This window comes from Mytilus trossulus, chromosome 12 (genome assembly GCF_036588685.1).
Source record: "Mytilus trossulus isolate FHL-02 chromosome 12, PNRI_Mtr1.1.1.hap1, whole genome shotgun sequence".
Classification (NCBI taxonomy): domain Eukaryota; kingdom Metazoa; phylum Mollusca; class Bivalvia; order Mytilida; family Mytilidae; genus Mytilus; species Mytilus trossulus.
The window spans coordinates 11678256-11692356 of NC_086384.1; positions in this window are offsets into that span (position 1 = coordinate 11678256).

Genomic DNA, 14101 nt, shown 5'->3' on the forward strand with positions numbered 1-14101 from the left:
GAGCGTCCGTTCGGCTATGTTGGATGTAAATATAAGCAGCCACGCTCGGTTTAATTATTAATCATAATGCCCCTTTCTCTGTGCATCGAAACCTTCGTAGTAATTCACTCTTTCATGGTGCCACCAGTTGTATTTTGGAAAGCATTTTTTTTTACATTTACGCAACTGAAGATTGAAGTAGTTTCTTACTGAAAAGCACCGGTCTTTACTGGCTCTTAAATATTTTGTATTAAAATCACAACTAGTGCTTATCACGAATAACCGTAAAAATTTAGACACAATCATTAGATCCCGGTATGATAATAAAACTTATCTACAGTATAAGTTGTTAACATGATGTCGTTCAAAGAGGGTGGTAAAGGGTTATTTTCATGCAACGTGATCGTCGTTTTTTATTTCACGTTCAACGTGTTTTCACTTTTTTATTCGACGTTTAGTCGTGCAAGACAGGTGCCTCGTTCAACGTGTTCTGCTTATTTAATTTTACGTGCATCGTGATTGTCAAATGCTTATTTTGCGGGAATCGTCAAGAAATACTTTTTTGAAAAGCCGTAAACCATTTATATAATAAATGTGTATACTAAATCGGGAATATCAAGTAAAACAGAGAGTTCATATATATACAAGAAGACAGTGAATAAGTCACAAAAGGTTTTCATCAAAGTCTTTATTTTTCGTGCAACGTTCATGACAGAAATTATTTCACGTTCAACGTGAAATTATGTCTTATTTCACGTTTTTTCCGTACAAGCAACCCCCCTTTACCACCCTTTTCAAACAATGCATGAACAATTTGGTAGTGGGCGTTATCATGGTTATCGCTCTAAATGATCATGAAATACTTGCAACTGGACAATGAGCATTTCAGTTACAAAATGTAATTGATATGTTACATATTAAATTTGCAATTATGATAATAATAAACAACCGGCATTGAACAAAATAATGCTAATATAACCACTTCATCAACTGTGACCCCATCAAATAATTGCCGTAAACGTTATGATAACATTTGTCCCAAATGCAGATGAGAATGGTATTGCTACTAAGGTGTGTGTTGTGTCGTAAATTCTAGTTCTAGAGTTCTAGAGGATATATTAACCTTCCAGGGCACATGAGATAACCCCAGTTTTCGATGAGGTTTGTGTTACTTAGCCTTTAATTTTCTACGTTGTGTCGTTTAAACAATTATTTGTTCCTTTGTCTTTTTTTATTTTTTAGTCATGAAATTGTCAGTTCTTTTCGTTCTATGAGTTTGACTGTTACTCTGATATCTTTAGCCTCTCTTTTAATGGAACTCAATCAAAGAAGTTAATATTGTTAATGTTCTACAAGTGTCTGATGGAACTCCGAGTCATATGAAAATAAGAAAATTTCGGCAAGGAGATGTGTACAGTTCGTTCCCATTGAAATGTCTACAATATGTTGAAATTTTCTGCCTTATAATTCAACAAATATATTGTTAACAAGACACTCCAGCATACAGATCACGAGTTCCTCTGTGTAGCATGTTTTACCTATTTGTTCACTACATGAATTAACAAAAGATGCTGCCTTGTATCCAAAACTAACAAAATATGTCGTATGGTATAGCAAACTTATAAATTACTTGCGAATGCTACCATTTTTATGTTGAAAAGCATGTGGGTTATTTTTGTAGACGATTTTTTTACTTTTACATTGGGAATGTTGGTATACAGGGTTGAAAAATCCGAAGTTTGTTTTAAATTTAATAAGAACTATAGCTAGATCGTGATTTAGAATTATTACAGTATTCCTTTATCATCTATAGACATAATACATTATACTCTACATCTATTATTGACATGTAACCTACATATATCATTGACGCATTAGATCTTGATATAAAAAAAAATAGCAAATCAATGTCCTAATGACCTGTTTGTGGGAGATTCCTTTAACTATTATTAGCTTACAAAAACATAAAACATTCACTCTTTAAAACGTCATATGTCTCTTTTGAATGCTTTTGGCGTCTGTTTTTATTTAGGTTAAACAAACTAAAAACAACAACTAATGTACGTCACAGTTACCACTTGGGGGATATTGTTCCGGTTATAATGTATTTATTACTAAATAAAATCTAAAACAAAACGCTCGGCACTAATTTAATATACTGAAGCTAGGTTACATAAAAAATCACACTATGAAGAGTCATGAAAATTGAAAACTAAGAGATCCACGTAACTAAAACTTATTAAAGCAAAACGGTAAGTTATTTGTATCTATATATGATGATTAATTAAATACTGTCTTATTCGTAATTTTACATGATAGTTGAATAAGCGTTAATTGTTGGGATGTACAAGTTCCCGGTCATGCCCACTTGCAATTTTGTCCATCTGATGAGGTTAGGAGGGTTAGGGTTAGTTTACTGATTTTCATAGTTCGTTCTTATGTTGTACCGTTAAACCACTGTTCCAGGTTATGGGTGGGGATCCCGGTAACATGTTTAACCCCGTCACATTATGTATGTATGTGCCTGTCCCAAGTCGTTTGTTTATTTGTTACATATTTGTTTTTTGTAAAAATAAATTTATATAAATAAGGCCGTTAATTTTATCGTTTGAATTGCTTTACATTGTCGTTTCGTGGTCTTTTATACCTGACTATGCGGTATGGGTTTTGATCATTGTTTAAGGCCGTAGGGTGACCTATACATGTTAATGTCTGTGTCATTTTTTCCCATTGTGGAGAGTTATCTCGTCTGTTATCATGCCACATCTTGTTTTTTTTAAAGTTAATGTTTTGTTTTATCAAAAATATATGACCATGATGATAGTGGAATAAGCGTTGATGTTTTGTTTATTACAACCACTATATTGCATAAGAATTCATAGCCTTTTATACATGTTCTTCCTCAAAATTATCTATATCATATTATCGGCTTTTAACTCTAGGCGAGAGCAGTCAAAAAAGGTGAATTCAATATATAATCCGATCATTTTGTCGTGTAAAGAAAACTCTTTGTTTTAACATTTTTAAGCAACTCATTATCTAAATTAGTGTATAAATCTAAAGAACATTCTCTAAATTTTGCCATAATTCTGAAACACCAATTTTTCTTTTTATTGATAGCATTTCTCTTAACCATTGACCTACTTTATAATGTACTCTTTTTTGGTTTAGGAACCAAGTGAAGCACGACTTCGGGTGCGGGATTATATCGTTGTGTTAATGACCGATAGCTGGCTTTTGTCTCTTATCTGCTCTTTTGTCTGGTGAAGTCTCTTTGACACATTCCCCATTTCCATTCTCAATGTCATCTGTATGTAGACATAAACTTACATTTTGCCCAATGTCTTAACCGGATCTCAATTGTTTAAAACATAGATGTTTCAAACCCAGATACCATTTGATGGCGTCACAGGGTGAATATTGACTAAGACCTATAAACAATGCATGTAAATGTACAGCCATTATACTAAGTCACTACCAAACATCGTTGGCGCTTTTGATCATAAGTTACATATTTGAATTCTTTAAAAAAAAATTAACCACACCTATTCAAAGAAAAAATCATAATCAGATAGAATCATAAAGATAATGTTTTTAATTTTCATATGGAGATCAAGATTAAGCAAAACCAATTAATGATAAAAACATGTTTAACCATTTATAAATGAAATAGTAGGGTAACCTAAAAAATGCAAATAGAGTAAGAAAATGTTATAAGTTAAGAATTTTAAGTTGAAATGTATGTGACTGATCCTTAAAAACGTTCTATACTAAACATAGATACACAACTTAATGCGTATCATGCCAAACTTGCAGTACCCATTAATTAAAGAGCAATTAAATGTTAGTTTGTGCTTAGTGGTGGTAGCTATTGATGAATCAAGATAAATACAAAAATTTCAAACATAACGGCATACTATCATAACAGCGTATTAGAATGATAATAGTTATCATAGGTACCAGGCTTATAATTTAATATGCAAGACGCGCGTTTCGTCTTCATAAGACTCACCAATGACGCTCAGATCAAAATAGTTAGAAAGTCAATCAAGTACAAAGATGAAGAGCATTGAGGACCCAAAATTCTAAAAAGTTGTGCCAAATACGGCTAAGGTAATCTTTGAATGAGAACATTCTTAGTAAAATCGTTTTCAGGACACATTTACTCTGATTTGTCGGCAGGATGAAGCTATTCAAGTTATCCGTAGTTTTCTTCGATGTACTCGTGGTAATTGTGTTTGATAATCAAATCATATAGATTAGGTTTCAGTACACAAATACGGCGCAATCATTACCAAATTAACATCTTGTTTCATTTTTGTTGACAAAAGTAAGTCGACCTTAGGCGATTTTTTTTACTCTTTATTCGTCTAATTTGGTTATATAGCGCAAAAAGGTACTAGGTAAAAATACTTCGGAGGCCTTCGATGGTTTTATTCTGAGATTTAATGTTAACGTACGAAATTAAAATAAGACTTTAATAATAGTGTTTTGTTCCTTTGATAACTCTTTTGCATTAAAGTTCGATCTCTTTTTCAATAATTATATGATTTTTTGACAATACGGCTTAATATATGGTTGAATTGTAGATATTGGAACCCATTTTGTTTTTTTTTAATTCGTGAGGTCCTAACTCTTAACGTCTTTAAGAAATTAGCCATAAGTTGGTCATTTCTACCTGATCAAGAGATTTAAAAAAAACTTCATGAATCGTTCTGAAAGTTTACAATGCCTGTAAAAATCCATTTGTATAATTTAAAATTTCGTATGTAAGGTGTCTTAAAAGTGACTTATTACAATATATATCTATCGATGTAACGTGAGGGTATCAAATTGCAACTATGTTATCAGTTAGTTTCTTCACCTACATTCATTTAAGAAACATATAAATAAAACGTGTTTATTCTAAAGATTTAGCTTTAATAACCATTAAGCAGCGCAAATTTGATATGGAATCTATAATAAATCATAGACAAATTGGTTTCAATCAACCTCTAAAAGGGTCAGGTTTCTGTTATAAAGAGTACATAACTTGCTCACGTGCTTAACTTCACTTCCGCAAAAATCTAACAACTATTGGTTTGTTTGTTTTCGTCACACTTTAAGAAAAATCTAATAATAGTCTTTGCTTCCTTCAAAAATAACGATTGGATTCCCATGACATATTTTATTGGGAAATTCGTAAACCTTTTTTTACCTTTTAAGGGTGTTGCATGCGACCTTTCCATAAACTGGCTGCTTATACCCAACTGCGGCCAAGCTTCGCGATAGGTCGTGCGACATAATCAGACAAACAAACTTTATTAGATTAACTCTCTAAGGAACGATCGTTTTCATTCGTCAATTCAAACCTTCGACCTCACACCTGCAAAAATAGAACACACGTACTTTAACGTTGAATGGACTGATTAATATTCACGTAGCTGGTCAAGGTCGTCTAAAGCTTCTATCGTCGTATTCGCATACATGATTCTATTAGACTAATAACAATTCTATAGCTTAATGTACATGTGAAATTTATTTCTGTTATAATTTTCTGCAATTAATTGGTAGTAAAGTTTAAACTTTAAAATCTTAACAGTTAAAATATTCAATTTGAATATCTCCTCTAAATCAAGGGACGACATCAAAAGTTTAATGTAGGATAAAAAAACCTCAATTCACATATTTTTTTTCATTGACACACCCATGTTGCTTATCCTGACTTCTCTTTTACTCAATGGACTCGATGAATTAACGTTGTACTTGAAAAATGAAACTGTATACTTTACTACAAACACTTTTCATATTGTTTGCCAAGTTTTAGGTATTCTTCATAGAATAGTGATTTTTTTTCTGATTCCATTAACTTGAAGAAAGAAAAAAAAATTCCGAAATTGTAAGTAAATTCATAACATGTAACACGCTTTGTTAAGAAAAATGGAGATGGCCAATCATGGCACAGCGGATAATTAAATGAAGTTTATACAAACGATATAATTCATGAGGTTTTACTATTCTCGGTTGAAAAAACGAACGTAAATTATATATTGTAAATATTAAACCGTTGGTTTTCCCGTTTGATTGGTTTTACACTAGTGATATTGGGGCCCTTTATAGCTTGTTGTTCAGTGTGAGCCAAGGCTCCGTATTGAAGGCCTTACATTGACCTATAATGGTTTACTTTTATAAATTGTTATTTGGATGGAGAGTTGTCTTATTGGCACTCACACCACATCTTCCTATATCTATGTAAAAAGAAACGAACAATGTCTGTATTCATTAAATCATTTAAATGTATTTATAAAAAGGTGAGTTTCATCTTGTACATACATTTAGTCATCCTTAATTTCTTGATATTTTTTTTTATCAGTTTATCATACACGTTTCGTTTTGTATTTTATTTCAAATACGAATACATACTACATATACTTTAGCGGATTGTTCAACAATGTTATGCAACTCTATTGTTACAGTATAAATTTAAAAAATAAATATTCACTCATTCATTATCGAAAACAGTACATTTTTATGTAATGAAGAAGATGTGGTATGATTGCCAATGCCACAACTCTCCACAAGAGACCACAATGACACAGAAATTAACAACTAAAGGTCACAGTACGGCTTTCAATAATGAGCAAAGCCCATACCGCATAGTCAGCTATAAAAGGCCCCAAAATGACAATGTAAAAACAATTCAAACGGGAGTTGTTCCTTATAAACTACGACATTTCCCACAAGTATTAATATTTATTTAGTTCCAAACATGCGAAAGAAATAATCTTCACTGAATTCATTCAGGTGCACAAATGATACGATTAGTTATTTTGTTTCTATCTTTGGGGAACAACTTCCTCCTTTTATGGTAGCTACTGTGTGTATGTTTTTGCATGAAAATAATAAAGGAGGAATGTCAGTGCAACCCATCATTATTTATTGTAAAGCAGGATCAGTATTATGAAATACTTTATAAGTGACTACGAGTCGACATTGTAAGGATTATAACCTATCGTAGTTATGAAAGAAATTAAAATAAAAGTGGCCCATTTATTCATCCGTATAAAAGCGGCACATATATTTTATTTTATCCTTATATTTCTCATCATGCCGGGTACAAGATAATTGAGTTGCTGCATGCATAAAGAACTTAGAATATCAGTAGACTATTTCGACCACACTATTTGAAGTTAGCAAAACATTTATCTAAATCTTTTTGGCCAAAGGTTTGTAAACTATACAAATCATTGTTTTTACGTTCGTAGTAACATAGTAAATTCCATTGTCGGTCACCTGTGTCAATTCACGTGCACACTGACTAGACTGACTACATTGCTGTTGTATTTAAATCTTTCGGCCAATGAAATGAGACGTTACAAGTTGTTTGTTTATGATACGCCAGAATGTTATCAATGAACTATCAAATGCTAAACTTCACTGCATATCACTGTAATTTACTGATATATAATCATGTGTGTTGGTAAAGTTTTGTGATCTTAATAAGGCTGTTTGGTGTTATTTGTTTGTTTGTTTGTTTGTCAGATTAACATTCACCATTTGCTTTACCCAATTCTGAACGTTATTTTTAAACAAACTGTCCGGGGTTGTCGTCAGTAGCGAACAAAACGCAAAATTTGAAATAAAATTCGTCTTGTCTGTGAAGTTGAATAGACAATGCATGGGAAATAGTGCAGCCATGCAAATTAGAAGCATCTTTTTAACCCGTACATTTCACGTTTAAGAAAAGGAAAAGAACTAGGTGAAATCCAGTTTTCATTTAGAATGCTATACATTTGAGCACTAGGTACAGATCAGATGTGGAAATAAAGTTTGCAATATCCTTATATTCAGCAAGTGTCATATTTAAAAAAAATCCCTATATGATAGGATGAAAAAGTATTTTTCTTCAAATTAAGCTAACAAAACACGTTGTTTTAATCATAAAACCAATAAAGTAATAAAATATAAGATACCTGCCTTTGATTGTCTTAATAAAATCCTTTGATCCTCTAATTATCAAGTTACCCTCAGGCCAATGTAATTATGAAATGTGTTAGTATATTTAAAGCAGTGTATCGACAACGTGTCACTCTATTAAGTGCTAGATATTCAATTTATAGTAAAAACAACATTTTAACAAGAAATGGTTAATACAAAATATATTTTAAGATTTCCAAGCGGGGGGGGGGGGGGGGGGGGGAGGGGTTTTGCGAACCCTCCCCCCCCCCTAAATCCGCTAGTTTGATGTGACTGTTTTATTTATATTCATGTATGTTTAGCGATGTTGTGAGACAAACATGATAGTATTTGTATATACGAACTGTTTAGTCTGTAAGGAAAGCTATACGATGTCCTTGCTTTTTATGCTGATTGAGGTCATATTGGGTACTCAGTGCAACGTTTGTACTTTGACAATATGTATATTGTTTAGGAATTAAAGAATACGTTTGCTGTTTTGATTAAAAATGAGATTCCAATAACTTTAAAATAAATTGTTTTTATTTCCAATGACATTATTCTAATTAATAAGTAATATATGATTGAAATACAATTTTATAAATGACGTGTGTCTGAATTGATTTGTGGATTGCAATTACCAGGAATATCACACAATAAAAGTTTAATGATCTTGACAGAAACTCCCACATGTAATAAAATAGACATTTTTTCAGTATATTTTGTTTGTATAAGATTGTTTTTTTTCTGTTTTTATTTATGAATTGAATGCTTCTTTTTGTAAATCTATTGGGGTGTAAAAGCGTTGACCGAAGTACATTTTGTATGAAGCGCGGAAGCGCTTCATTCTAAAAATGTACGCACGGTCAACGCTTTTACAACCCTATAAAGTTACAAAAAGAAGCATTCAATACTTATAATTACATTTTTTTAGCTAGGACTATAATAACACGATTTCCATGAAGTTAAATTTTTAAATTCACCTGTGCACTTTATTGTGGGACCTCGTGTCATCATGAATGAAATGTTATTGTCTCATGCAACTGCTTACGGAATAACATGTGATGTGCAATTAGCTAATCAGAATAACGTATTATAATGAAACATACATCTAATGTAATTATTACTATCTTTTTTGCCTATTGCATATCAAGTGTTATATCTTATGGAAAATTTGTAGTAAAAAACCCAAGTTTATTGACCCTTAGATAGTAAGACTCTCGAGCGAAACAATTGATATTTGCACCAAATCAGTGATTGTATAATTCATCAGAGATACTAAGATGCGTTTACGGTAGGTAAGGCATATGTTTATTCATTTATTACTAAAATGAATACACGCACTTGACAATACACCGTCATTAGTGCTAAGGATGAGTGTATTGTTAAGTATCTTTCAGACATTTCGTTATTACGTTTATGTGAAATGGTAAATAACAGTCTGAACAAAGATTGAGCGGATCATAATTGACTGAAAGTCATATATCTTAATAGTACTGACTTTACTGCTGTTGATATTTGAAATTTAACCGAAAGACTGAAACTGACTAATCGATTTGTTGGTCAGTCGTATTTCAACGTTCAGATATAATTGATCGTCTCAGATCAAATTGAGAGTTGTTCCTTACACAAAAACTGCTCCTGCAGAGTTATAAAGAATGAAATCGGCAGTACTTAAGGTTTACGGTCACTAACACTTATTCGATGTGTTGATGCCTCCAGTAATTGTTGACATACTTTTGCGGTCTTCCATCTTTAGATACTGGTATAGTCATCTGATTTATAGTTATACCGATTATGCTGTATTCCCGATTGTGACATTTGACTGAGCGTGGATTCTTTTGGCAAGTTACACATACATTATTAGTGATGCTTACCCTATTACTGCACTCGGTCTCATCAGAAAACCTCTAATTTTAATTTTAGTTTCTTGTGAATAGTTCGGAGTTTAGTATGACGTCTATTATCACTGAACTAGTAACATATTTGTTTAAGGGCCAGTTTAAGGACTTTTCCGGGTGCGGGGTTTCCTCGCTGTACTGAAGACCTATTGATGGCCTTAGGCTCTTGTCTGCTCTGTTTTTGATGTCTTTTTGACACATTCCCCAGTAATATTACCATTCTCAATTTTATGTCTGTCTTTTTCATTTTCTAAGGAGAATACTATAGAACCAGGTTTAATCCACCATTTTCTTCATTTGAAAATGCCTGTACCAAGTCAGGAATATGACAATTCTTGTTCATTCGTTTTTGATGCGTTTTGTTATTTGATTCTGCCATGTGATTATGGACTTTCCGAATTGATTTTTCTCTGAGTTCAGTATTTTTGTGATTTTACTTTTTTGTATGTACTCCTATGTACTCCTTTGTAAAGCTTTGTCTCCTTTCAGGAGGGTATATTCCGATAACATGTGTGAAGACTGACTGATTGAAACTAGAAAATAGATGGCTCGGAAATTAAAATCTTGAGGCACAAAGCTGTGCTTAAAATAGTTGAAGAATGGAAAAAATGTACATGCAGCACTGTATAAAAGCGGAGATCGTTACAGCAACGATTTTAAGTAAACATGTGTGCGCAAAAAAATATAGAACTTTCACTTATCTAAAGTGTAAAAGACAAGTGTACTTATTCAATTAATTATCTGTCTTTTTGTTTTGTTCTTTGACTTTCATATATATTCAGAGGCGAACGATACCAGAGGGACAGTCAAACTCATAGATAAATTAAAAATATCCAATTTTTAGTTGTTTTCTGTCAAATTTTAACTTTCGAATACTGCTATAGATTTACATTCAACATGGCCACTGTATATTTTAGAAAGGCACATGTATCTTTTATGAATTTTTTTATCATGAAAATATGTCACGATTGTATGTTGTGTCGTAGACTAGTATCTGACATCTCTGCCATTTTAATTATATGTTTATAACAGTCGCAACCTTATTTACATGTATGTCCATGAAATTCTTTCTTCAAATAAATCATACATTTGTCATAAGCAACCGCACATACTCACTGCAACGAGCTTTTATTTTTAGCAATGAGTATTTTGTGATTATGTTCTTCCCCACTGAAAGGCCTTTAACAAAACTTTATAATATTTGTTGAAAATCAGAATTGTTATCGATATCTATATTTATAATAGCATGTGACAAATACAATGAAGATATCATCATACTGATGACGCATAACTAATCTATTTCATATTACCTCCCTATAAAAATGGCGTAGGCAATTTATCGACATATATGTTGTAAGTAAATCTTTGATTATTTTACATAGTTTGTATCTTGCTTGAAATTCCTACTTTACGATGGATTTTGAAAAGATATGTCGTTGTTAAATGTCGTATGAACATACTTCCAATATCTTCTTTAATTTTATGATTTGACCTTTAAATGTTATTTCTGATCTACTACAACAATATTAAGTTCTATAATTTTATAGATATCCCTCATTTACATGATAGTTGAAGTTAGTTGTTTATTTGTTGAAATTTTCCGTATTAGGCAGATTTCGCCCATATAATTATTCAAGAGGTAAAAATAAAAGATTTCGTTCTACCCAAGAAAACAGGTCAGGCTGAACTGAAACGTCACAGTTTTGTTAGACAATATTTGAGGAGTATTTGCTAACCCTTCACGAGAACCTGGGATCACCCCCAGTTTTTGGTGGGGTTCGTGTTTCATAATCTTTAGTTCCCTTTGTTGTGTCTTGTGTACTATTATTTTTCTGTTTGTCTTGTTCTTATTTAGCATTGTCAGTTTCTTTCCGATCTACGAGTTTAAATGTCCCTATGATATTTTTCGCCCCTCCATTCTTTGACAAGCTTAGTGTATTCAAATTTATCATAAAATGTGTAATATTGAAAAGCGATTTTTAAAAAATATTTTTGTTAAACATATTTGTTCTTATCTAAAGATGATATCGAGAGAAATTCACAGTTTATGGCTTTTCCATATCGCCATAATCATGATATTTATTTTGGACTAGTATTGTGCAAATAATTGTTAATATTATAGCTCGTTTCATTTAGTTGTATGAAATTCAAGATATTATATACGTATCAAAAATACGTCTCTGTATTAGGAGCCCCGTCTTGTTGTTGATGACAGATATTCTTTGAGCGCTGTTCAATGTTACTAACATACTATCATATCCCTTATGCATGCGTTTCGTTTCGTTGAGTGTTCTTGTGTTTGTTTTTTTCTGTACATGTATTCCAGTCACGCAGTATTGTTATATTAGCGATATGTGTTTAATATTATTACACAAGCGCAGTTTTGGCTAGCCATAAAACTACGTAAATTCTAGTATTTGTTCTTAACATGTCCTATTTCAAACCAGGGATATGGCAGTTGTTATCAAATAGTCTGTTTCTATATACAAAAAAAGAAGGTAAATCACAAAAATACTGAACTTCGTGGAAAAATTCAAAACAAGAAGTCTCTTATCAAATGGCAACATCAAATATTAAAACACATCACACGAATGGACAATAACTGTCATATTCCTGACTAAGTAAAGGCATTTTATTTGTGGATTGAACCTGGTTTTGTAGCTTTAAACCTCTCACTTGTAAGACAGGCGTATCAAATTCCATTATGTTGACAACAGTGCGTGAAAAAACCCAAATATACAAAACAGGTAAAAATGTCAAAATAGGGATACAACAGTCAACACAGTGTCACAATCTTAATCACAACAAAAGACAAACAAATATTTAACAAAGAAGCACAAAAAAGCATACATCACAATTAACAACGTCATATATTGCTTACTTATTTTTGTATTTTATTTATGTATGCCAAATCATCTCATTAAGGATCAAGAGTTTGAAAGCACATTGACCAAATCGTAATTTTAACATTAAATCTGGCGTAAAATTAGGTGTTTGACGTCATAATATAAACGTCACACAGGTAGATATATAAAATAGTTTTGTCATTCAAAGTATGCAAAATTTATAATAGAACAATAATATAATGGCAAGATGTTTGAACTATAGAGACACGTCAAATGTATCAAAGAAACAAAAAAAGTCACACGGACAAAGCACACAAGTAAAAATGAAAAGTAATTCAGACTATACAATGTCGGGATGCATAAGTACAGAGCCCCGTCAAATGTATATCACAAGAAAACAGACCAAACAGTAAAAGTAATATTTTTAAAGAATGTATGTATGTTTGCGTTAGCATTTTTGCACCTTGAATTTATCGTTTCCGTGTTTCCATTTATGTAGGTGACGTATTTTCCTCGGTTTAATTGTAATCTGGAATGGTTTTCTATCACCGGTTTGTGATTTTTGAACAACAATACACTACCGTTGCCTTTCTTTAATACTAGTTAAAAAAATATTCTTGATAAAGGGAAATCTGCTTGGAGTTTGGTATAATCATTTAACTACTTGGTAGATAGTAATTGTTTGTTTCCAGCAAATTGGAGGTAAAAGTCGTATGTATTCTAAAACATCCCTATGCATAATATTTTTAAAAAAGTTCTTTTTTAACTTCCTGGTCTGATCTTTAACCTTGCTGGCCCGTTTGTAAATAGAGCGAATGAGTACTTATTAGACAAGTGACCATACTTGTTGCTTCAAGCTGTAATTTTTCTAATCTGCCAGAATTCAATTGTCAACTTTCATCCAAAACATCACAAGATTATTCAAGAAAGGATCTAAGAAAAGTAAGAAATATATAAATTCAACTACTGCATCGAGCGTGATACGATTCTTATCCATTCCAGACAGTTAATTTTTTTTATTTTAACTGTCGATTGTCGTATTGCACGAGATTTGGTGGTGGATTCTGTAATGATTTTTATACGACTTGCAGACAATTTTCAGCCTTCCTTTCAAAAGACTTGCAAAACGATGTTGTCTTTCTACGTGAAGTCATCACGAATGGTCGCCCCTTTTGAGGTGTTCATCTATTAGAACATTAGCAATTTCAGAGAATAGCAAGAACATTCGAAGTCATAATCGAATTTTGAAAAATGAAGAATTGAGATCAAACGAACCACAAGTGTATTAAAGAAAAATAATCAACAGCTTAGGCAAAGGATAAATAGAGTGAGAATTAGGGAAATATATTTCTATTTATTTCCTTTAAACCAATTTTTCAATCTTCTAAGAAGATTTAGTTGTTTAGATACTTTTTCTATTTTTATCATTGTGTGTCCTAT